Source organism: Saccostrea echinata, unplaced genomic scaffold, assembly GCF_033153115.1.
Source record: "Saccostrea echinata isolate AGI-Se365-2 ecotype Australia unplaced genomic scaffold, CSIRO_AGI_Sech_v1 ptg000057l, whole genome shotgun sequence".
NCBI classification, from domain to species: domain Eukaryota; kingdom Metazoa; phylum Mollusca; class Bivalvia; order Ostreida; family Ostreidae; genus Saccostrea; species Saccostrea echinata.
In genome coordinates, this window is record NW_026889806.1 from 7,145,120 (window position 1) to 7,158,319 (window position 13,200).

Consider the following 13,200-nt stretch of genomic DNA (forward strand, 5'->3'; position numbering starts at 1 on the left):
TGATATTCGAATATGAAATTAAGATTCGAATATTCGGCTATATCAAAATATGAATCAAAAAGAGAGGTAACTCTGGAGAATTTCAAGGTAAAGGTACAGGGGTTATCTATCTTATTTACTTGCAATTAATTTAGATCCGCCGGTTTAAATTGTTTCATGAGTATTAGTCACTACGTTCTTAGTAGAGTGAATCTTTCCATTTTGAGTTCGGTGTTTTATAAGATCAGTCATATGGATGATATTCCTCTTAGAGACTCGATTCCTTCTTCTAACGATGATCCCCAACCACCGGCAAAGCGGGCTCGAAAGCCCAACGGAATTGACTATCTAACTCAGTTCTCGCCCGAAAAGGAAAAATCAACGAGGGTGAATGAGCTAGAAAATTACTTAAGCGATCGTATCCAACCAAATTATGGTGGCACAAAAATGAAGAAAAATATCCCGTTCTTTCTAAACTCGCCAAGAAATTTCTTGGTGTACCCGCGACGTCAGTTCCGTCTGAGAGAATTTTTTCTTCGGCAGGACTTATAATTACAAAACTTAGAAATAGACTCTCCAGTGAACTTGTTGACAAAATAATCTTTCTAAACAAGAATAAATTTACTTGACAATTTAATTACTCAAGTGTGTATATATAGAAAGTCCGTATTGTTGTGATTAAAGGGTTCAATTTCATAATAGATCTATAGTTTATTTGTTTATCTCGTAATTGTCGTTTGCATTCTAATATAATTATAGTCATTAGATTGGAAAACTAGTTGAGAGAATGGCCTAGGCCTAATTATGATCAATACGCCGTTTCAAACAGGTGTTACGTCTCTAAGAGTTATCTTTCTTGTTGCTTGCTTAGACGATCGGTTCATCAAGTGTACTGGAGCTTCAATCAAACTTCCATTTTCTTGTGCTTTGACTGTTTTAACAGTCAACATATTAACATCAAATATTAAATATATATATTGTACAGTGTCTCCCTAAACAAGTCTAGATTTAACTTTCAAACACTGAAGCAAAGTGTGTACTATGGGCAGGGCAATGCGTATATACGCATATCAGAACTTATTTATTGTTAAATGACATCAATTTTTATCGAATATTCGAATATATTCGAATACTGTTATCGAATATTCGAATATTAATTATTGACTATTTTGACATCCCTAGTATATAGACAATAAAATGTTTTTTGTCAATATATGATTAACCGTGGCTACCATGATATTGTAGAAAAAATATATATGTTTTCCACAAGAAATACCTGTGGATTAAGTTAGAAAAATAAATGATTATCTATCAAAGACCCTCCCCCCCCCCCACCCCACCCCAACTTTTTTTTAATCGTTTAATCATCAGAAAGAATAATAACACCGATAATAATATATCAATTAAAACGCTGGGTTAATCTTTTTTTCCATCACAAGATTTTGCTTGGGCCAAGGTGTCTTTTATTTGGGCCAAAGTGTCAACAATCCTGGGCCGACCTGTCAGAGCTGAGATGTCAAGTGTGTCGGGCCGAGGTGTCGTTGGGCCGAGATGTCTGTTTACCAGGGTTACCATTCATTTCAGCCCGTATTAATCGAAACAAGCGGCACGAAACCCCGAATGAGATTATGTGACACTGGTCCAAGATCCGAAGAGACACCAGACCAAAATTTTTAGTCTCTACGGATCTCGCTGAGATTATTTTCATAGTACACCCGATTTCTCGAAAAATAATCGACCGATTTCAAGGATTTTTTAAAGGACGGATGCATCATTATAATATCTCCAGGTTTTTTTTTATTTTTTTATTTTTTTTTTTAATTTTTTTTCATTTTTTGAAAAACCACTTCCGGCCGCATTTTTGTCCGATTTTCATTTTGCAAATGGTCATTTTGTCCACGCATTTTCTTTAAAACGACTCAAAATAGAATCATGATTTTTTTCAGAGGTGATAGAACATCTCTTTGAATTGTGCATTACGCCTTTTATGTCTGCATCTGTCACTTCCGGTCACACCGGAAGTGATATTTAATTTTCCGATTTTTTTGAAAAATTGAACAGTTTTGAATAAAGGCATATACATATGTAGAACTTATGTTCAAATGTATAATCGACAACAGAAACTATCCACTGAAAGTACTTCCGTTTTAACCGGAAGTAGAGGAGAAATGAAGCTTTTCCACTAAAATCATTAGAAATAGTATAAAATGATTTGTAATTGAGTTTTTAATTTTTTTAATGGCCTTGTGCCTTTCGACGTCAACCGGAAGTGACATCCAAATGGCCGGAAAAGCCCGTATTGAAAGCTGAAAGAACGAGACAGTGCACTTATGGGCCCCGGTAAAATGTGAAAAAATGAAGAATCAAATTAAGCATAATTTTTCATCTCAGGTCATTAATTGATATCTAAACCAAAAGATTGAACAAATGTTATAGCTGGTATTCATTAATATACAAAGAACAAAACCATACAATGTGGTAGGGGTCAGCCGACATTCGTGATTTTCTATAGTAAATCGAGGACGGTCATTCATTTCAAGTCTTTTGTTTACTGTCAGCCTAACGTTGTACAAACTTGTGCGAATGACAAAAAACGCATTATACATTTATAAAACTTGTGTGAAAGTGGGAAATTTGTACAAGATTAGGCTTGTACTCAAAATATTAAAAATGTTTGAAAAGTTCAATGTTTTTCCTATAGCAAGCGAGAGCTATTTACCTTTACCTGTATGACCTATGTTGAACCCACCCGTGGAATAAATTATTTAAAATACCGGTTTGATTTAAACATATTTTATTGAACACAATCAATGGGATTGGACACAAGTTATACCAACTTAGATTGTCCTCTCCAACACAAACAAAATATCAAAATTATATACACGTGATGTACAAGCAACAAATATACAATACAAAAAAAGAAGAAGAAAGAAAAGGGTGCAGAGAAATAAGAAAGGAAGGGAATGGGAGTGCAAGGAGAGAATCGAAGAAAGAAGGAGGGGTTGTAAAAGATACAGAATGGTTACGCTGGTTATTCATAAAAATCTGATGTCACGTGACAATATGGTGTAGACGACAGTTTTTGTCGGTCCGTAAAATATGTGAATTTTTCAAAAGGAAAATCATGGATCACATAGTGAATCAGTGTCACAGGTAACAAATGTATCTTGTAACTGTATATGATCAGAAAAGTCAAGGCACAGATGCTAAAACTTGTATTTTAAAGCCTAAATGTTGTTGAGATGGTCAACGGTTACCGTTGAGTACAGTTCACTACAAGTACAAACGGCATCATCGCTTACAAATACAAACGAGTTTACTTGTGTATTGTTAGCAAACCCAAATCTATTTGTGACTGTGTGATTCTATGTTTAATCTGTGTGTATCTTATGAAAATTAATGATGGGTGGAAGAGGCTATTCAACAAATAAAAGCTCAAACAGAGGCAATAGGGGTAACAGAGGTAACAAATCATCAAATGTTCATTCTGATCCTTCCGCTTCTATCCTGTTCTCTACTCAAGGGTCATCACATAAACCTAAGTCATCGAAAAGATTCAGACCTAGTTCAAATTCAGATTCTGATCTTTCACAAGACCTGGTTGAGCTCAGTAACCTTTTAGACAATCTATCTGGTAACAAAGAACTACTTAAACAGGCCACAAGCATTATACTGGACAAACCCGAAATAAAAAATTGTATTCTCAAGGAATTATCAACCGAAGTTAGAGAACTTAAGGCTAAAACTACAGATCTAGAATCTCGTCTCGATGATTTGGAACAATATTCCAGAAAAACCTGTTTAAAATTTTCCGGAATTCCGGAGAGAGACAATGAAAACACAGATGAGATCATTTTAAACATAACAAATAAATTAGTTCTACCAGTAGGTGTCGAGAAACTGGACAAATTTGCAATCAGTACCTCCCACCGACTTGGCCCACCACGCCAGGATAGACCGAGGGATATCATAGTTCGGTTTGTACGGTATAATGACAAAGCTACAATTTACAAAAACAAATCCAACCTTAAAGGGTTCAACACAAATCAAGACAATGGTTACAAAATTTATATCAATGAAGCCCTTACTCAGCGGCGTGCAATCCTATATGCCAAAGCTAGACAGGCGCTGCGAAACCAGATAGTAAAGGGATGCTGGACCACAGACGGCAAAATTTACATCAAAACAAACGATGACAAAAGAGTGACTATTAGGTCACAAGATGACCTAGACGCACTTAACACTAACGAACAAGTGAACAGTGACTGTGAAACAGACACGGACGAAACAAGCGAACCAGCTATCAGTGATCAAACCAAACGTAACTCGTTCTCCGACGTTGTAAAAAAGAATAAAGACGAACCGGTGGACAGCACAAGAGCCGCCGATACAGCCAATTCCTAGATATGTATTAACCATCAACCCGCTTTATCACAAAATTAAACATTTCATCAGTGCAATTACAGATATACGTGGGCAATTCACAGATATAACTAAATCAATCCCAGTTAATTTAAAGTATATAATTCACTTATTACGGACCCTTGTACATAATTATATCAGTTTTGAATGTTGCATGTCATTACGTTGTCTTATATCCTGATATATTGTCATGTATTGTTTGGGAACTCACTTGTAGATGAGTCGCTTCCCAAACAAATTTGTATTGTAGATTTTCTTTTGTTTTTGTTCATATTTTTTCTGTTTGTATGTGAAATGCTGTTTATTTGTTTCCAATTTTCTGTTTTTAACACATCCACAGTTTTATATATCTACAACTGTCAACACAGTTATTACAAACAAACAAAACCAACTCTTAGACCTTATGCATATCGTGTACATTTTTTACATAATTTTCCGTTTTGCGGCAAATTCAATGTCCTTAGACCTGACATTATAGACAATGGGTAACAGCATAGAGCAATATAGAGCCGCAATTGGAACTTTTTACTTTGTGTGTAGGTGTGTAACTTGCTCGTCAATGTTTGTTTTTCTTACACTGCGTGATATTTTGAACTTATTCCAACAAGTGACTCGAAAATGTCTTTTGAAAAGTTTTTATGTTGGTAAAATTCTGCCTATACACATAACTTTTTTCATGCAATTTTTTGCTTTTATTTTGTTAATATCTGGTGATATAGAAACAAATCCAGGCCCTATTTATGACAATGTCCTTGACATTTTACACCTAAATATTAGAAGTCTCAGGAACAAAATTGACCCACTTAAAGCCATAGTAAATGAATTTGATATTGTGTGCTTTACTGAAACGCATCTCGACGACAACATTTTGAATAGCGATATTTATTTAGACGGTTTTAATTGTATTTTTCGCAAAGATCGAAACTCTTTCGGAGGCGGAGTCGTTATTTACACAAGTAACAATATTCGAGCTCACAGACGAATGGATCTTGAACCTGTCAATATTGAAGCTATCTTGTTAGAAATTGATAATCCTACCTCTCAACTTTTCTTATGTTGTGTTTACCGTCCTCCGAACGCAGATTCCACTTTTTGGAGAAACTTTTCGTGGTCTTTAGACAAAATAGGTGAGCTTTCTGACAAAATCATAATTGTTGGCGATATAAATGTTGATCTTCTAAGCACTCCTCACACACACATCATATATGATATAATATCCAATTGTAATCTTATCAACAGAATCAGCGAGCCAACGAGAATCACGAATTCCTCTCGAACACTTATTGACCCAATATTTACTACGCAAAGCGTAGACGTAACAGAGTCGGGAACTTTAAATGTAAGCGCGAATCTTAGCGACCATAGAGCAACTTATGTGTGTCTTACCTTGAACTACAAAATTAATCATGCGTACAAGCGCAATGTATGGCTGTATAAAGAAGCGGATTTCGAGAAACTTAATTCCTTAATTAACGACTGCGATTGGGACACTTTAATAAACAACGCCCAAGATGTCGACACTGCCACGGAAAACTTTACTACTCATTTCTTATCGTCTGTACGAAAATGTGTTCCAGAAAAGTCGGTCACTATTCGTCCTAAGGACAAACCGTGGTTTGACTCGGTTCTTAGAAAACATATAATAATACGCAACAGACTACATAAAATAGCAAGAAAAACGAAAAATGAAGCTGATAGGGCTAAATATCGAAAACTCAGAAATCAAGTTAACAACATGAAAAAATACGCGTTATCGAATTATTATGACAATATTGACCTTCAGTTGTCTGATGCGAGTGTTAACAATACTAAATTATACTGGAAGCTGCTGAGAGATGCTTTTCATGTAAAACCAAATAAAGATATCCCACCTATACAATACATTTCTGATAGCGGAGATGAAAATATAGCTTTCTCAGATGAAGATAAGATTGATGTGTTAAATAAGTATTTTTCTTCTATATCTAATGTGAATGACTCACAAAACCAATTACCTGAACTGTATTACTTATGCAATGATACACTGAGTGATATATTAATTACTGAGCAAGAAATCATTGATATAATATCAATACTTCCTGTTAATAAAGCAATAGGTCCTGATGCAATAAGCCACAAAATGTTAAAATCTACTATGTATTCTGTTTCTAAACCGCTATGTTTGTTGTTTAATAAGTCGCTGGCAGAAAATGTATTCCCAGATAAATGGAAACTCGCTCATGTATTACCATTGTTTAAAAAAGATGATCCTTCTGTAGCAACTAATTATAGACCGGTATCATTGTTGAGTTGCATTAGCAAAATTATGGAAAGAATTATATTTAAACATGTGTACAATTACTTTCATCAAAATAACTTATTTTACAAATTTCAAGCAGGTTTTTTGCCAGGTCACTCAACTGTTTACCAATTACTTGAAACTTATCACAGCATTGTTAAGAATATCGATGAAGGAAAATTTTGTTGCATGGTATTTTGCGATCTGTCCAAAGCGTTCGACAGAGTTTGGCATAAAGGTTTACTTTTTAAATTAAAGACATACGGTTTATGTGGTAACATTCTTACCTGGCTTGAGAGTTACTTATGTAATAGAATGCAGAAAGTTATGCATAAAGATATTTTTTCGTCTAGTAGAAACATTAATGCTGGTGTACCACAAGGATCAGTTCTTGGTCCTTTACTTTTTTTGATTTATGTGAATGATGTGTCAGAAAACATGATTTCATTATGTAGATTGTTTGCAGATGACAACTCGTTGCAATGTTCCTCATATAATGTTGCAACTATTGAATATATCTTGAACCATGATTTAGAAATTCTTGATAGGTGGTCTTCCAAATGGCTTATGAAATTCAACCCATCCAAAACAAAAGCATTATTCTTTACATTAAGATCTAATTACTATCTTCCTAAACTACAATTTCAACGATGTAAATTAGAATACATAACCTCTCATAAACATCTAGGACTACTATTGAGCCAAAATCTCAATTGGACTGAACATATAGACAATATAGTTAAACAGGCTTACCAAAGATTAGGCCTCCTAAAAAAGCTAAAATACAACATTGGTAGAAACACACTAGCTAAAATGTACATAACTTTTATTAGACCACTACTTGAATATTGTTCTGTAGTTTGGGATGGATGCTCTCAACAAGATGTTGAAAAATTAGAAAAGGTGCAGCTTTATGCTGCGAGAATAATTACAGGGTTACCCATTATAGCCTCAAGAGATGCATTATATTTAGAAACAGGATGGGAACCTCTCGCAGAGAGGCGTAAAGTAGGAAAACTAAATACCATGTTTAAAGTACATCACAGTTTGGTACCTGATTATTTAAAAAGTATTTTTCCCTCAGTAAGGAGTGTTGAATCAAATTACAACACACGTAATCGAGATGACTACACTATTCCTAGATGCAGACTCGAAATATTTAAGAAATCCTTTGTTCCTGATACAGTAAACCAATGGAATAGTTTAAGTATTACCACAAGAAACAGCTCAACTTTTAGTAGTTTCAAAAACAAAATACATAAAAAACCAGCAGACCCCCCTCCTTATTTCTGTTATGGTAACAGACGACTTAGTATCATACATACTAAACTACGACACAACTGTATTTTAAATTATGATCTTTATAAAAGAAACATTATTGAGAGTCCTAATTGTTCATGTGGTACACCAGAAGACCCATATCATTTCTTCTTTGTATGTAACAAATATCAACATGCTAGAGAGGAACTATTTAGAAACCTACTGTGTCTTATTAAACCAAACACTAAATTGAATATTATTGATTGTCACCTACTTCTGTGGGGAGATGAGTCACAAAATGTTGAAATCAATAAATATATTTTTCAATCTGTACAAAAATTTATAAGAGATTCTGGAAGATTCAATTAATTATTACAGCCTTACACTAAAACTCTAGTTAGTTATATATTTATCATGTAATGAATGTATGTTTAAAACAAATAAGTTTGTATATATCAATATTTTTTTTTCTCTATATATAGACCTTGACAGTTGTATCCATTTATGGTGAGAACCTCGTAAGTTGTTAGAACTTGTGTTCAAACCATTTGTATATTATTTATACAATAAAATATGTTCAAACCAAACCATAAAAATCTTTTCGATTTTTTAATATATTTATGTACGGCTTTAACAATGTTGATATTATTTTGTTGACCCAAATTTGGGTCCCCAAATAGAATTATGTCAAGGTCTATTGCTCCTTTGTTATTTTGTACGGTGTGAAATAATTCTGTTCTAATTTCAGCATAATTTTTACAGTACAGGAAGAAGTGTTCAGTGTTTTCATTAATATATCCACAAGAACACTGAGTGTTATCTGAAAGCCTAACCTTAAATAAATCTGACTTAAGGATGCTTACATTGTGTCTCATTCTTGTTAAAATTGAGTTTGTTTTTTTATCACCATAAGAAAAATACTTTGGGGGAGATTCACCTTTAAAGAGTCTTTTTTTGAAAGCATTTACAGTATCAAGGTTTCTAATCTCTGTAGGCAAAGCATTCCATACTGATATTGTAGATGGAATGAATGAATTTTTTAATAAGTTTGTTTTACATTGGGGAATAGAAATATTATTGCGATTACGTAAATCATAATGGGTAGTTTGTGAGACATCAGGAGGTAATATTAGATTTAATAAATAGTCTGGCGCGAGACCATATTTTATTTTATACATTAAACATAATTTTCTCTTTTCCCGTCTATAAGCAAGTGTTTCCCATCCTGTTTCGAAATATAGAGACTTACGAGGAGCATAAATAGGGAGACCAGTGACAATACGCGCAGCTTCTAATTGTAATTTCTCCAGCCTATCACAGTCAGCTGCGGAAATGTTATCCCATACTTCTGATGCATATTCAAATAGTGGCCTAATAAATGTGATATACATCTTAATTAAAAAATCGCGATTCAATGATAATTTTAATTTACGAAGAACAGCAATTTCTTTTGAAGTCTTTTTAATAATGTTATCGATGTGATTTGTCCATTTGCCAGAATTTGAAAACGTAAGTCCAAGATGACAGTGAGTAGAAGATGGGACTATTTCTTGATTGTCAAACTTAAACCGTAAATTGGATACTTCATCTTCTTTACAACCAAATATTAATATTTTAGTCTTATCAGGATTAAATTTTACAAGCCAGTTTTTTGACCATTCGTTAATTTTTTCTAAATCATAATTAGTAAATCTTTCTAGGTCCTGCAAGTTTTTAGAGGTGTTTGACACAGATGTGTCATCTGCAAATAGTCTAGAGAGACCCAAGAGTCCACATGGCAGATCATTTATATAAACGAGAAAAAGTAAAGGTCCAAGAACAGAACCTTGGGGAACTCCTGCTTTGGTTCTTCCCACTGTAGAACTTGATGATTTTATTTTAACCTGTTGTGATCGACTAGTAAGATAATCATTTAACCATGCAAGAACCTCTCCCACAAACCCATATTTTTCTAATTTATATTTTAAACCTTTCAACCAAACTGTGTCAAATGCCTTACTTATATCACAAAAGGCAAAACACGTGACTTCTTTGTTGTCTAAAGCAATACAGATATTGTGATAAATTTCTATTAATTGGGTAACCGTTGAATGGTTACACATAAATCCAGCTTGTAGGTTATATAACAGTTTATGTGATACTAAATGATTATAAATGTATTTAAACATTACTCTTTCAAAAATTTCTCCAATACAACTCAATAAAGAAATTGGCCTGTAATTGGATGGGTTTGATTTCTCACCCTTTTTAAAAACAGGAACTACACTAGCATGTTTCCAGACACATGGAAATTTCCCAGTTCTCAAAGATTTATTAAACAGTATTTCTAGCGGGACTGCAATTTCGTTTCTTATTTCTTTTGTTAAAATATGACTGAAATTGTCGGGACCGGAGGCTTTTTTAGAATCTAAAATTTCGATAATTTCATTTTCATTTATGGTAACATGTTCAAGTTTAGCCTCTGTCCTTGGTTCGAATTCGGAAAGGTCTTTATCTGTGTTGTCATTAGAAGAAACTTTACAAAAATATGCATTCAATAATTCACATTTTCCTTCATCTGTAAATACATAAGCATTATCTTCCAGATCTTTTAGTGGAGGAATCGAGTGTGATGGCTTAGAACCCTTCAATAATCTACGAACTATTTGCCAATAAGATTTTGAGTTTGTACAGTTCAAATAATTCAATGATTCATTTAAATTTATTAGGTACTCTTCTTCTAGTTTCTTTTTAAAATTATTGACTTTATTTCTTTGTTTCCGGTATTTTTCTTTATCTTTCTCATTTTTAGATTTTCTGTAAGCTTTCTATATTTTTCGCGCAAGTTTATTTCTTTCCGAATTCCAGAATTAAACCAAGGTTTATCGTCCGGTCTTACTACTACATCTTTTTGTGGAATGTGTTCATTCGCAATTTCCGAAAGTTTTTCGTTAAACTTTACTACATCGACGTCGACATCTTCGCTATATAGAATTTCACCCCAATTTGTTTCACTCATTTCATTTCTAAATTGGTCAAAATTCGCTCTTTTGTACAGGAAAATCTTTCGGACATACGTATTTTGGATGGCTGTATCAAGCTTGAGTATTATATAGGTTGCTTTGTGATCACTTGTAGTTTTATCTATATCGATAGTTCCTGATTCAATGCAATCAAGGTATCTGTAATAAGTATGGGGTCAATACAAGTCGATGTCAAATTTGTCACTCTTGTCGGCTCGGTAATGTAATAATAAAATACCGGTAGTCACGTGAGTTCTACCCAGGTAAACATTCCTCAAAGGTGCTCACTGTAAAAAATAGCCACGTTTTGTATCATTATATCGAAGTCGTGCTGCATCTAGAGAAGTTTGTATTTGGGTTTAGGAACATGGGAGGGTTAGGAGAGTTTAGTGTCATTAAAATGTCATATCATACATAAAAGCGTCAAACATTTTTAACATTCATGCAAGACAATGCTACCGGTATTGAAAGCTACATAAATACACATTTTTTCTCATTTTAAAATTAAAAAGAACTAATGTTAATACTTACTGTATTATTTCAAATGCAAGCGTGCAAATTTCTTAGTTTGATCACTATGGCTACAGGCCACAGGCACTTGGGGTATGGACACCCCCCTCTTTTCCTTTTTTTCTTTTTAAATATAGAGTCGAGTCACCTTTTTTCCTATTTTTGTATTCTAATATGCACTATATGTTATCAATAATGTAACTCTTTTGTCTCTACGAGCTGTTTTTAAATATATCGTTTTCGACTGATGCATAAAAAGACTCTTTTATGTATCAGTCGAAAACGATATACTTAAAAACAGCTTATAGAGACAAAAAAGTTACATTATTGATAACATATAGTGCATATTAGAATATAAAAATAGGAAAAAGGTGACTCGACCTCAGATTTTAAAAGAAAAAAATGTAAAGGGGGGGGGGGGGGAGTGTCCATACCCCCAAGTACCTGTGCTACAGGCATATGTACAACTTCATTCGATTTTTTTTCTCAGGTAAAATAGCGTAAGAAGTATCATTCGGCAAACGCGCCCGTCAATGATCCACCATCAGATTGATTTAAATAAACGAAACTCAAAATAGGTTAGGTACGACTTTTCCGGATTTGGGTTATCTATAGGCATTTAAAAATCTTCATTTGTTTCAAATCCATGCTGACTCAGGTGATGCTTCAACGTGATTTTAATTAGAAATATACACTTGTATTTAACTTTTACAAAAAGAGAACAATTTGGTAATATATTCTAAAGTAAAACGACACTGAAAAAGGGCCCATTAAGCATTGCTTAAGTGCAATTGTCCTTTTTAAGAAAAATTTTATCATTCTTAGAATAAAAACTCTTAATATATTTCTTTCGACGTCTGTCGTCCATCGGAAGACCTACTCGTTGCTTTGCAATAACTTACCAGCTATAAAATATTGTCTTGACCAAATATTTCACAGGTATTTTATATGTATCATATGTATTTTACCTCTCCCTCAATTCTGAGAGTTTTTTTAAAGATAAAATGGGAACTCGCTGATATTCTTATCTAAAAAAAATATCAAGAGTGTAAATTTTAGTCCTTTTCAAATATTATTATTAGATTTAATGACATGACAATATTCTGTGAATAACTTTTTAGATACAATCACCAGCTTACAAAAATCTGAAAAGACCATGTGTTATTATACGCCATTTATAACATGACCGTGAGGGAAATATGAACATTTATTCAACCAAGAAAAATCATATTCCCAGAGGGAAATATGAAGATTTACCGGTATTCACCTGGAAAAATCAAATTTTTCTTGACTGAATAAATCTTCATATTTCCCTCAAGATCATGCAATAAATTGTTTATTATACGAAAACAAGCCTAGCCTTTAAAAATGAACATAAATGAAACATAAGTCTGCATACTCTTAAAAAACTACAGCTGTTACAAAGCATTAACTTGATAAGAGTAAATATATATTTTTTTTAATTTAGAAAGTTATAGTCATATTGTTCATTGACTATACATAATTTTGTATGTCTGTTTGGTTAGACTTCAAAGATACATTGTAACAGATCCCCAAAACAACACATGACTTTAACAAATTATCCATAATGCTTCCTCAAGTTCTGATAAAATACTTTTCATACAAAACTAGAAAGATTAAAAATAAACAATTAAAAACTATGCCTGAACATCATTTCTGTTGACACACAGACCAGGTTGTACATGCATTTTAATACAATTATATTTGTTTTCTCATCTTTCACCATCA